The 13,384-nt window shown below is 40.3% G+C and overlaps 1 protein-coding gene across 3 annotated transcripts in view; it reads left to right on the forward strand.

Annotated features, from left to right (window-relative positions):
• Positions 1–13,384, forward strand: part of LOC128737958 (transient receptor potential cation channel trpm) — a 211,285-nt gene that overhangs the window by 12,650 nt on the left and 185,251 nt on the right. The gene's annotated exons all lie outside the window — the stretch shown is intronic.

Below are 13,384 nucleotides of genomic sequence, written 5' to 3' on the forward strand. Positions count from 1 at the left end.
TTGCGGACAACATTTAGCGGAGTACAAGCTGAAAGCCAAGAGTAGCGGAGCTGCCAACGTACATTTGTCGAAAATCGGTAAACTACAGTGAACCGGATACGTTGTAAGAAATACGTTTCTATACAACAACTCTACCGGCGCGCCGGTCGGCACAGAGGGACTCAACGTTCGAGATGTTTAGTCCGCGTCTAATGCGACATTTTTCAGTAAAAAACTACGACTTTTGAGATGGCTGGGAAATGGGCCACAAGTAATCCAAGATCGAGTTGAATGGAGCTTTAAATAGCACGAACCATCCCGGTTCTAAGCTGCTGACGACGCCGACGAAGATTGTACGACCAGCCTCGTACATTGTCCTGTGCTCTAAACAGCTATGTGTGAAATTTCAAGCTTAAAAGTGAGGAACAAATTTTCTTCCGAAGGGGTTTGAACCCTCAAAACCCACGCCCCCGTCGCTACGCCCATGGTATGTTTCTATTATAGAAAAGGCCATATTTTTCGATTATATGGTTAATGCAGTGATAAGCATTTAAATTAAGCATGTTTCGGATTTTATTTCGTTTCCATATGCAAACTATTTTTCAGTTTCGTGTTATTCGACTGTTTGCATCTTGTGCTCAGTTCAGCGTAGGTACCAAATTCATAGAGAACGGTCGATACAAATGTTTAAAATAGCTAGTGAACACGCAAACCGACTATTCGAAACAGCCGTGTTGGGGGAGTGTGGCAAACGGTCCACTTCATATTCTCAGAATATTACTAAAGTGAAGAGACACACACTTAATCCTTCTATGCGTTGATTTGCCACGAGATTTTTTTCTTTTATTCAGCTTTGTGATTAGGAAATTTTTGGAATATTTTCAGTCATTCAATTATTACGAATTATCTAATATCCATCATCGAAAATTGTCCTAACCACATTAAGAAGCTAAACGAATTAGCAGCACAATTCATGGGTTCATACCTAATCCTCGCATAAATGGAAACTTGAGCGTATGTTCACCGTCCTTTTCGGTAGCTACCTAAGGCGATAAAAGAATGGACTAACCACGGTAATGTGCCGATGAACGAGTGGCTTGTATGAGGCATACGGGATTTGGGTAACCAGTTGAATTCAAGGGAAACTCAAGGAGCTAACAAGATTAATTCTTCTCTTTTCCACCATGTTGAACTTGTTTCACGAGAGCAACTTTTACGCTGTTTTGATTGGCGAAGAGGGAATTGAAGTGCAGTAAACGTTTGTTTGTTTGTTGAAATCAACTGGCGTATCACGATATTAATTAATTAGTGTGTATTTGACATGTGTTTTATTCATGTCAACCGTATTTATACGAGTAGTAGTTCACATGTGTTTGGTCTTTTTATGCTTGAAACAAAAGCGACAGCTAATTTTCATTTTAATTGCAAGCTGCATTGTCGGAAACCACCCACGGGTTACGCTGATTTGGCTTTGAAAATTGAATCTGCTGGTGTATTTAGTGGAAAACATCGCATTAATCAAAGCAAAAAATGCTCTGAACAACACTTGTAATATTCTATGCCCCACGGTCAGTATACTACCTCACTTGAAGTCTAGTAAACAGACAGGCCTCCCCGTAGTGGTATTTTTCCATCATCAACGCAATGCCAGAAGCTAAAATTTCATTCAGCGACCTTTGAAATGTATGCTATCGTTTTGCCTTTCTACTATATAAATATATAGTATAAAGGTATAGAAATCACTTGGAAAACCGGAAATGGAAAGAAGGTCCTGCGGGCCGAATGTTATATACCATTCGACTCAGTTTCGAATACTGAGCATTTTCTGTGTGTGTGTATGTATGTGTGTGTGTGTGTGTGTGTGTGTGTGTGTGTGTGTGTGTGTGTATGTGTGTGTGTGTGTATGTGACGCTTTTAATCTCACTCACTTTTCTCAGAGATGGCTGAACCGATTTTAATGTTCTTAGTGTCAAATGAAAGGTCTAGGTGTCCCATTGGTCGCTATTGAATTTCATACTGATCGGACTTTTAGTTCAAAAGTTATGTATAAAAATACGAAAAATATGGGACTTCATTATCTCATAGGTCTCTTAACCGATTTGAACAAATTGATTGCATATGAAAGAGGAGCCTTGCAAACCCTTAACTTCCAAATTTCATGACGATTGGACTTGTAGTTTGAAAGTTACATAAAGAAATGTGAAAAAATAGTATTTAAAACATATTTATGTAACATATAAGCATTAATTTAATGAAAAACATCACACATTTTATGATTATTTGAAAATTACTGCTGAGATCTATCAAACGAAACCAAGTTATTTAAAATCGGACGGTTCATTCAAAAGTTATTCAAACTTGAACACTTAAGCACCGTATATTAAACCGTTAAAACGTGTGAAATCAAAACATATCAATCAAATGTTGATTGTATTCAATGTGTGTGATGTATGTGATGTATGTATGTATGTATGTATGTATGTATGTATGTATGTATGTATGTATGTATGTATGTATGTATGTATGTATGCATGCATGTATGTATGTATGTATGTGATGACAATTTGCAATTTTAAAATTTGCAATGAAATTCAAGAAAAGTGAGAAACATGTCAATTGTCTGAAGTTTTTGAAGCCTCTTAGTGGAATACGAACTCTGAAATTAAAGAAAAGACAAAACTTTTACCGACTAAATTCCACTATTTAATATTTATTCGCGACAGATACGTATACGCTTTGAAATAAGACACTGATGAAGCCTGCACGTCGTAGCTGAACTACGTATCTGTTGCAAATAAATATTAAATAGTGGGATTCAATCGAAAAGTTTTTTCTTTTCTTTGATTTCAGATTTCAATTGTCATTTTCTTCACTTGCTGTTACTCACAATTGTACAAGAAAAGCAAAAAGCGGAGAAAAGCAGTTTATTTAAGCATGTAGGTATAGGGGTGTATAGAATCAAAAATAGTAGTGAGTTGATTTTTCCAAATAAATTTGTACAAATTTCAAACAAATTCTGCGCATCAATAGATGCTCTTTTCAATCAATAGCTACTAGAGCTTAGAAATGTTATATGAAAAATAGGAAGTAAACGTTGCACGGTAGAAATTTTGTAAGATTTGTTTTCGTTAGTGATATTTTAAAGGACAGATGTCATGTTTTAATAAATAAATCAAAAAAGACAAGCACTGGGAATCATATCGATCGTATTTCCCATTCTCAAGCATGTTTATGGCGCAGCTTTGGCACTATTTTTCGACCTCATCTTGTTTTCCTAACCTTCTAACATTGTAAAAACTATGCGATCAAGCTAATGACTATCTTTTCATGAAAGTACATTCAAAAGAAGCTTAAGTTTTGATTTTCATGCAAAAATAATTATCTGAAGGAGCGCTAGCTAAGAAATAGTTCCATTTCTCGTTTTCATATCTAATGCTCTATTCAGTAATTTTTTTTAATTCAGATATATTGCAAAATTGAAGCCAAGCAAACCAATAGTAAAATTTTGAGATCAATCATTTTGTTGTAGATATCCTTTTTCTTCAAAAGCGAAATATAATAATAATTTTTCTGAACTCTTGTTTTTCAAAGATGTTAACTTTTGAATGCATGGTATCAATATCAAAATATCAAAAAATCTGCTATGAACAAATACTTCATATTGTCAATTCAAAACAAGTTTCGTATGTGGCTCTGAAGCCCGATAGTTAAGGCCGTCTGTAGACCCGTTAGAGGGTTAATTTCTAATTTTCTATACATATTCATTCAAGTCTGTAAAAATTATCTTTTGTGTTTACATTATTTTTCTATAAATATTATAAAACTAAATAAGGTGTTCATCAAGTAATATAAATGACGCTTACATGTATTTACGCACCCAAGGAAAGAAAATATAATTCTACACAAAACGTTGTGAATTTTACTGGCAAATAAGGATTTTGAGGAATACGGAACGGATATTTAAAAATATAGTCTAATATAACATCTATACATCTACAATTAAGTTCCTGAGAAATTAAATAATGATTATCGTGGCAGTAGAAAGGCTAGGTCACGCCGCTAGGTGGATTAATTCGGGTTTTTTCCACATATTTGGCGCGGTGGCGGGGCGTGTTTGATGTGAGCGAGTGAGTGTACTACAGCAAAACGGTTCAAAATTTGATTACACTCGAAAAGACGCACCCGACAGACTTGCGAGCTGCTGGCGGCTGATGCCACTTGTTGGTATCGACCGGTTTGTTGATTCCGTGCTTGCGAGGCTGTTAAACGAATCAATCGTTTGTTTAGTCAACTGTAACAGTTAAGGAAAGAAGTAATAATTTCGTTGGGGCAGGTTTGCGTGTTTGTACGGAAGTGCTGTCTGCCTATGCTGCACGTGATGTACTGTAATTGATTGGATATGTATCAATTTTGTTCTGAAATAGTTATTTAATCGTTGGATATTAAACTGCACAGTGGTCTACTGACATTACGGGAGTGAGCAGGATGTAAAATTTTAAAATTTGATGTAAAATTTACTAGGGTACGGGAGGGTATTTTCAGCCCATTAAGCGGTAGCCTGAACAATATTCAGGAACTACGTTGAAACTATATTTATTCGAGACAAGATTTTTATTCCAATTGATAGAATAACATTTACTGAATATCGGAGTGCATTTTGGTTTTAATGAAACGCTACTGAATTTAAGTTACAGTCGCGAGAAATGATGAAGTTGCTGCGGCTATTTTAGGCCCATTTTCTATAGTGTTGTCTGTGTTGTTTAAATATCCGACAGGACAAAAAAACCATGGATGGTACAAACCATAACAGTTATAAAACAATCCACCGAATAACTTAATAGGTGATACTGCGCGTGCGCCCACCATAATTTCTTAGCAGCGCAATTAACAATAAAGCTGATTTTTGGCATATTGTTGGGACTTATCGAAGGCTTATCGTCTACCAAAAACCAGCTGTATCCATTCGAAGAAGCCTGAGAAATTACAATGAGCAAATAGCACCATCCAGGGGGCTATTCGGTGGATTACTGTCCTTCAAAAACAGGTTAAAAGAGAGACAGATAGATAACGTGTCGGTATTGCCTACATACCGGCTCATTGAAGATTACTAGTTTTGCAGTGACCACAGCTTGCTCCTGGAGCTAGTGTACATTAAAACGTTCATTTATACTAGCACCAGAAGCAAGTGGTTGTCACCCAAAAACTAGCTATGCCAACACGATAGAAGAGTTTCAGGCGCAACTGCCGCGCATGTTTGTAGTAGTGTAAATAGAGCTTACTGTACTTACTGAAGCAGCTAAGCTAGGAGGTGAAAACTAGAGCGCCTGTTCTCCAGGTGAGGGGCGGCTCACACAGCGTCTGACTCGTAACGGGCGGCTGAATATAAAATGCTGTATCCCGCAAGCTATACCTAAGATGGCAGACCAGCGGGATGTAGGTATCGCAACCCCGGTGAGGTAGTATACCGAAAACTCAATTACCATGAACAACGAACACAGAAATTCAGGACGGAACAATCGGTATAGGACACGGCAAGGGACAAGGAAACGATTAAGGGATAACGATTGGAAATTTGGTACCTGGAATGTCCGAACTCTCCATGAACCGGCACGGGCTGGCTTGCTTGCTCGAGAGCTGCATCAACTCGGAGTGGAGATCACTGCTATTCAGGTTGTTCGGTGGCCAAATTCCGGAGAAAGGGAGTTCCGTGCAGTAGACCCTATTGCAGGCACTTCTTTCAAGTACCACATCTACTACAGTGGCGGTAAGAAAGCAGAACATGGAGTCGGTTTCGTAGTGTTGGGAAAACAAAAGCAACGAGTTATCCGGTGGAGGCCCGTAGATGACCGTATATGCGTGTTGAGGATTAAGGGCAAATTCTTCAACTATAACCTAAACAACTTATACGCACCGACAAATGATAAATCCGATGATGCCAAAGACGAGTTTTACGACAGGCTTGAGAGGACCTATGAAGAGTGCCCAAAACACGACGTGAAAATCATCATCGGAGATGCAAACGTGCAGATCGGAAGGGAGGAATTCTTCCGTCCAGCTATTGGAAGACATAGCCTGCATCTGTCGACCAATGATAACGGTCTGAGGCTCGTAAATTTTGCCGCGGCCAGAGGGATGGCCATCTGTAGCACCTACTTTCCACGTTAGAATGTTCGGAAACACACCTGGAGGCATCCAAATGGAGACTCTAGCTCTCAGATCGATCATGTCTTGATTGACGGTCGACACTTTTCGGATGTTATCGATGTACGGTCTTTTCGTGGACCAAATATCGACTCTGACTACTATCTCGTAGTGAGTAAGATTCGCGCAAGGCTGTCGATCACGGCGAAAGCTCGCACTGAGAGGACGCTGCGTTTCAACATCCAGCGGTTAACGGCAGACGGCGTAGCAGTGGAGTACGCCAGAAAACTTGACCAGCGAATCGCAGAACAGTAGGTAGAAGAAGAAAAAAATATAATTGGGCTGTGGATGAACATCCATGGTGCCATCCAAACAGCAGCGAGAGAGGTGGTAGGCACGACGCGTGGAAGACAGCGTAACAGCTGGTTTGATGCCGAATGCCAGAGAGTGACAGATGAAAAGATCCAGGCCAGGAGTCGCATGCTCATTGCGGCAATGCGTCAAAACAGAGAGAGATACAGAGAGACTAGTGCTGCGGAAAAAAGAATCCATCGTCTAAAGAAACGCGAGTACGAGGAGCACGTACTCGCCGGCGCAGAGTAGCGATACGCCAGCAACGACACACGGAGTTTCTATAAAACGGTGAGATTCAGGAATTTTGCCATGCCTGTGATGTGCAATGATAGTGCTGGCAACCTGCTTACCGACAAAACGGCGGTAGCAGCCAGATGGAAGGAGCACTTTCAAACACTATTGAATGGAGAGGTAAATGCGGAGATCAGCAGGGACAGGATAGAAATTGTAAGCGATGGTCAAGCTGTGGAGCCACCAACACAGGAGGAGGTTAAGAAGGCAATCAGTGAGTTGAAAAACGGTAAGGCTGCTGGGAAGGACGGTATCCCGGCTGAACTTCTAAAAGCGGGGAGCGAGCGGCTGTACGAAGCAATCCACCGGATCATTGTCAGGATCTGGAAGGAAGAACAAATGCCGGAGGAGTGGTTGGATGGCCTCATTTGCCCAATTTTCAAAAAGAGCCATCGAATGGAGTGTAAAAACTATCGAGGAATTACATTGCTCAATTCTGACCACAAGGTGCTTTCCCGTATCCTGTTCTGCAGACTGAGACCGTTAGCGGAGCCCTTCGTCGGCGAGTACCAAGCTGGTTTTCGTGAGGGTCGCTCCACGACGGATCAGATGTTTACCGTGCGTCAGTTGCTAGACGAGTTCCGGGAGTACAACTTGCAGACACACCATCTGTTTGTGGACTTTAAAGCGGTGTACGATTCAGTTAAACGAAATGAGCTGTGGCAGATAATGCTAGAACATGGTTTCCCGACGAAACTAGTTACGCTGATTCGTGCGACGCTGGACAGATCCAAATCATGCGTTAGAATAGCGGGTGAGACCTCAGCTGCTTTCGTGACGTTGGATGGACTGAAGCAAGGGGATGCACTCTCTAACCTGCTATTCAACATTGCCTTGGCAGGTGCATTACGAAGGGCAAACGTGGAAAGGAATGGAACTATCATCACGAAATCTCACATGCTTCTTGGTTTTGCGGATGACGTCGATATCATCGGAATCAACCGTAGAGTAGTGGAAGAGGCCTTCAGGCTCTTTAAAAGGTAAGCTGCGAGATTGGGACTTACCATTAATACCGCCAAAACGAAGTACATGGTTGCTACATGGTAGTACAGGCTGACTAACGGGTTATATTTTATTGTCCGAAAGTTTGAAAGTTTGATCGGTCAATTAGGTAATTTTCTTCAGCGTTTCTTCCATGGTGCACTTTGATGTGGGACACCCTTTACGTGGACACTTTGCACTCCCGACAATTTTGCAAGACCTGTCGGATGGTAAAAGTTTGGTTCATAGTGACGTGAGTTCCCATGAAACCCACCTGATAGTTCCCTTAGAAACCTTGTCATGTCAGTAACAGCCGACGTAACACTTACCTACTTATGTGTCCATGTCTGCCTGTCCGGCAGAATAAAGAGATGAAATCAGAGATCACAACTGCTGACGGTTACTCGCTATGGCTTTTATCTGTCGCCAGGACAGGTTCTCGTCACCAGGCACGAATGATCTAAAGCTCTGCTGGTAGGCGGTTCTTGCCGGTGCGGTGGCTTTGTTAGTCTTCAAAATCCCGATTTTTCGCTCGACTTCTAGGAGATCATGTGCTGGACAGTATTATATGTGAGTTACTAGGTTAATTTCCGTTCCGTCTCCTTTTGAAACTTTATCATTGAGATGTTCATCAAAGAACTACGTCTTCCAGTCGACCACTTCGCGCTCGTTTGCAATCAGTTGGAGCTTCTTCCTCCCACATATTTCGTTTTCGACGCATTGATTTTTAACCCACCGTTTCTTTCGTTTCGATGCCTGAATAACAAATTGAAAATTGAATAACATACAGGACAGTGCACCCCTTGCCGCAACTCTCTACGCGATTTGAAAGGACTCGAGTGCGCTTCCGGAGTTATTCTTTAGTCTACCGATTTCTCATCAGGTCTTTTTGAGATCGGAAGCCGGCACGCTGTTATTGTTTCATAGGCACGGTTAGATTAACTTCCATTACGTCACCTTCTGTTATGTCGTCGTTGAGATGCTCATCGAAGAACTGTTTCCCCTTGTCTACCACCTCGCGCTCGTTTGTGATTAGATCCCCTCCCTCGTCCCTTCACATGTCGGGTTTGTAACCATTACGAGTTTTGTTCACCTTCTCGTAAAACTTGCGCGTGTCATTAGCCCGGAATAGTTGTTCTAGCTCCTCACGATCTCCTTTTGCAGCTGTTTCCTCCTCAGGATCGTGGTCAACTCATTCCGCTCTCGTCGGTACTTGCTATCTGATTTCCGCTAATGTTGCTCGTATTCCGGTTGGTACCACGAGGAGGTAGAGATAGGAGTTTCTGGATAAGAGGCTAAAACCACTATGGGGTCTGTTTCGCACATTATCCAGCCATTTACCTGCCATAATGTGCTATATGCATTATGCCTGATGTTTGTACGACTATTTCCTACGTTTTTTTTTATCTCGCATCCATGTGCCTTGCACCCTGTCCCTTTTGAGGTCTTAAAAAAGGTATTGAAAAGTTACATTTTATTTCAGCCCCACTTCAAGGTCTCAATCAAACAAAACAAATTGAGTAATGTTTGAAAGATCATAAACTGGAACTTCTGTTTTATCAGCTAAATATTTGCCGATAAAAAGCATGGTCTGCTACTTGTAATAGACTTTAAGGCTGAATAACCTTATAGTTATAACTATATGTTATATACCTAATTCTTACACGTTTCTTTCAAACTTCGATTTCAATAAAATCAACTAAAACTCGTAATTATACTTGGATTTGTAAATATTTTTGACTGATGAATTAATTTTGTGAACAGTATCTATGCATAACGAAGCTAATAAAATGAAACTTCTGTCCATATTTTTTTTTTTATTTTATTGGGCTGCTATCCAACATATAAGCTCCTCCTTTGTGTGATGCTCATAAAATTGTGCATATTTTGGCATTGTTTTAGCATGGCCGTCTCAATGTGAAAATTACTTCATAATTTAAACGTAAAACGGTATAGCTACTTCTACATTCGAAAACAGTTTCAACATTTTGCTCGACTGAATTTTAATTCCCTTCGGACAGCGAAATGCCTTAGGGCAAACGAAATCGCTACAATATGAATGCTTTGTTGGAATGGTCTGCAAACAAGCGACAACAATATGGTTTTATACTCGAGTTGTTAGATTCATAATGATTAATCCTGACTGGTTTTAAGATTCCTTAATATTCATCTGAATGAAAAATGGTTTGAGGAATCAATATTTCACATTGGAATACAAATCGTTACAAAGCGAGAAATCAGTTTGAAGTTTCTTTGGTAGTAAAATAATTATAATTAAGCTGGTCCTGTAAAACATTCTAGCAACCTAACGAAAGCTCTGTTTAAAGTTGAAACATTGAATCCCATTTGTTTCCACCACACTCAATGGAGCATGAGATAATGCTTAATATTATGTTTGATTGTATTGAAAGCTTCACTTGAGTACGAATGAAATTTAATATTCAAGCGACGGATGGCACCAGTATCCATCACTATTATTTAGCAAAAAATTCACTACATAGTGAAAGTCCATATCCGATTTCGATATCGACTCGGCGTCTCGTATTGCCGTTCAGCCGGGAGATGCTGATTGATTATTCGTCATATTTTCCCTCATCAATTGAATATCATGCAATGGTAATCTGTAATAGAATTATGAATTCATTCGCATCAGACGTTCTCCTCTTTGTTCGTTTCCATTCTATGTGATTAGCCTTCGAATATCATGAGTAATGGTATCAAGCCAGTCATTTTGGGTCCCAGCACAGGATCTTAGGATTCCGTTGCTTTGCGTAAATTCCCTTCGGATTTTCTCCGCAAACGCATGATGCCGATAAAATTTGATTAGCTTTTCTGCATAGATGGCTGCTAATGGAAAGCGAGCTTTTCAACGTGGGTGAAACCATCGGTTTTCCCCTGGGTGTGGCAAATAAATATGATCAAGCTATCGCTTGATCATTGACCTAGACTAATCTTCAGAATAAGTATAATATAATTTGAGTTTAGCTACATTCCTTAGTTTCACACAAAGCATGTTTTGAATCAAGTTTTGAGCACGATACAGTTCATATATATAAAAGTAGCATCCAGGTAAACTTCCTGCTACAGAATTTATTAACAGTTTTGGTTGACATTTGCTGACAGTTGTTGGACAATGAGAGCAAACTTTGAAGCAATAAATTCCGCATGACGGGAAACCGGAACCAAAACCAGTGCACTCAGTTAGATAAAATATTACAAAGCACGGTACGCTTCCAAAGCCATCTTGTCTAACTTAATTGGAAAACTGGCTCGATAAAGGTGAATTTTGCAGACAGATTGAGTTAATCCGTCGAGACCGAGTTTGGAAGCAAACAGAGAAGACCAATCATTGTCACTAGCAGAAGTTCACAGGTGCTCGAGTGTACTTTCTACATTGCTTCCATTCACAAGATGCATCACCAATGGATTGCAACGGCTTTGTATTTTTGCAATTCCATTGCATTTTATCGCATTCTTGTTACCGAGAGTAAAGCAGCTATTTGTGTTTAGTGTACGAGAGTTTTTAAAACAAATCTTTGTTGTCATCTTCTTGTTTTTCTTCAAACTATATTTGACAATGAATATTTTTTTTTGGATCCTTCTATGAATATACCTATGTGTTCAAAATAACTAGTTTGAAATTGTTCGAATCTATGGCATACAATCCGTACCACCGCAATTCGTGGGTCGATGTCGGTTCAGCCAGTCATGATTTAAAGTTTGTGATTCGCTGGAACCACTTTTCTAGTCGAGATTTATTGCAATCTATAAATTTTCAGGTAACTCAAACAGGTACTGACTCTAAGGATATGTGCAATATTTTCTTGAAATAGTTTTTCCGTTGCAATCTAATCTTCAATTGGCGAAACTCACTGGTTACCGGTATATCGTCTGCTAGTCCCAAAGCACTCTTCATCTCTAATCACGGTCGTTCGCATCCTTATCATGTCATCATGAGCTGCGCTGCCAGAGGCAGGGCAGCCTTTTGCATACTCACCGTGCTGATTGACTGTATTTATGTGTGCTTCATCGGCGTTCGTCACGGTCGCTAGCACAGCGCTAGCATGAGAAATTAATCCCTTGACAGAACATCATCGATGTTCAAGAATGTCACACATGTCGTGTCTCGAATAGCGACCAGCTATATTGTTGCGTACACTCGGCCCCACGCACCGGCCGGTCCTCCAAACTCCGATCTGACCTGTTTTGAATCGATAATCCTTTCGTATTCGCTACTGTGCTGTGGGGACATGACGGGGAGAAAAGGTAATGCATCGTTTAAGGACGCTAACGATGGATGGATTTTCTCCCTACTTATGCTTTAAATCCTGCGTAGCCTCCTCCCTCCCTATTGTTAGGATACGAATTGCACTGCTGACGAGGCAGAAATAGAATGCCAAGGGACTTGTAAGCTACTGCACCAGAACGAAGGCGAACATTAAAATAATGGAAGTTATATAAATACGAGCTATTTTTTTATTAGCATTCCTTGTACTGGCCTTTTAGTTTAACATCGCGAAAATGATCTGCCTTCCTGAATGTCTGCCAATGTGACCGTTAAAGCTTGTTTGAAGATCCATTATGATGGCTTTAGGGAACTATTACCCATGGAATGGCTTTCATCACAATTTCCATAACATATATTTCATTATATCCTTTCTATAATGGTATGAAGCTGTTTCAAATTTCCGTCGACCAATGAAAATATCCATTAAATGGCATCCTAAATATGTCTCGCTTAATGCTAGTTCCTAGTATATTATCAAAACTTTCACAGTTAAGTCAACTGTCATGTGTTGTGTGACTAGAAAGATTTTTTGCAGTCTTTTGAATTTTGTGTCATTAATTACGCTCCAATTTGTGATTATTTAGTTAAGTTACCACTTATTAGTAAAAATTGAGACGGGCATCATTTTGAAATTCAAGTTGCTGAAAGGTATTGTAGGTATGGAAAAGTCTGCAATATGGACTATTTTCAGAATAGGGATGACTGTTGAACGTCTGGTGGTTTATCATTTTACGTGAAAAAAACTACAATGTAGACCGTTTTGAACTTAGAATTGAGGTTAGTACTTTTACCTACTTATTTGTCCATGTCCGCCGGCTTGGCAGAACAAGGCTCACCTGCCCCCAGGGGAGTTTTGCATCAATAGGTGTGAATATCCTTTGTATACAATCTTGATTACGAGGGGTCAGTCCCGGTGTAGTCGACTTGATGGAGCGCTGTGTTGTTTCGGCATTACACCTGAAAGGCAACCCCCTCATGAGATCCGGTAGCGTGGCCCTAGTAAGGCAACCTAACTAAATCAAACCACAAAGCAAATACGGATCGGAATATTCGGCATCAAGCTAGGCAACGACACACGGACGAGGAATGGAAACTCGGCACTTGGATCTGCAGATCGCTATGAAGGTGGCTTGAACCTCGTAAATTCGGCGTATTCTCTGCAGGTATTCTACTGCCAATGAACTGGGAGCGGGATTTGTAGTGTTGGGTAGAAAGCAGATAGATCGACTGATAGATTGGAAGCAGCCCAACAAGAATATGTGTCTATTGAGGATAAATGGTCGTTTCTTCAATTACAGCATCAACAGCACTGCTCGCATGAAGGAAGACTCGACGTACGACGACAGCTGC

The sequence above is a fragment of the Sabethes cyaneus genome, chromosome 2, assembly GCF_943734655.1.
Source record: "Sabethes cyaneus chromosome 2, idSabCyanKW18_F2, whole genome shotgun sequence".
NCBI classification, from domain to species: domain Eukaryota; kingdom Metazoa; phylum Arthropoda; class Insecta; order Diptera; family Culicidae; genus Sabethes; species Sabethes cyaneus.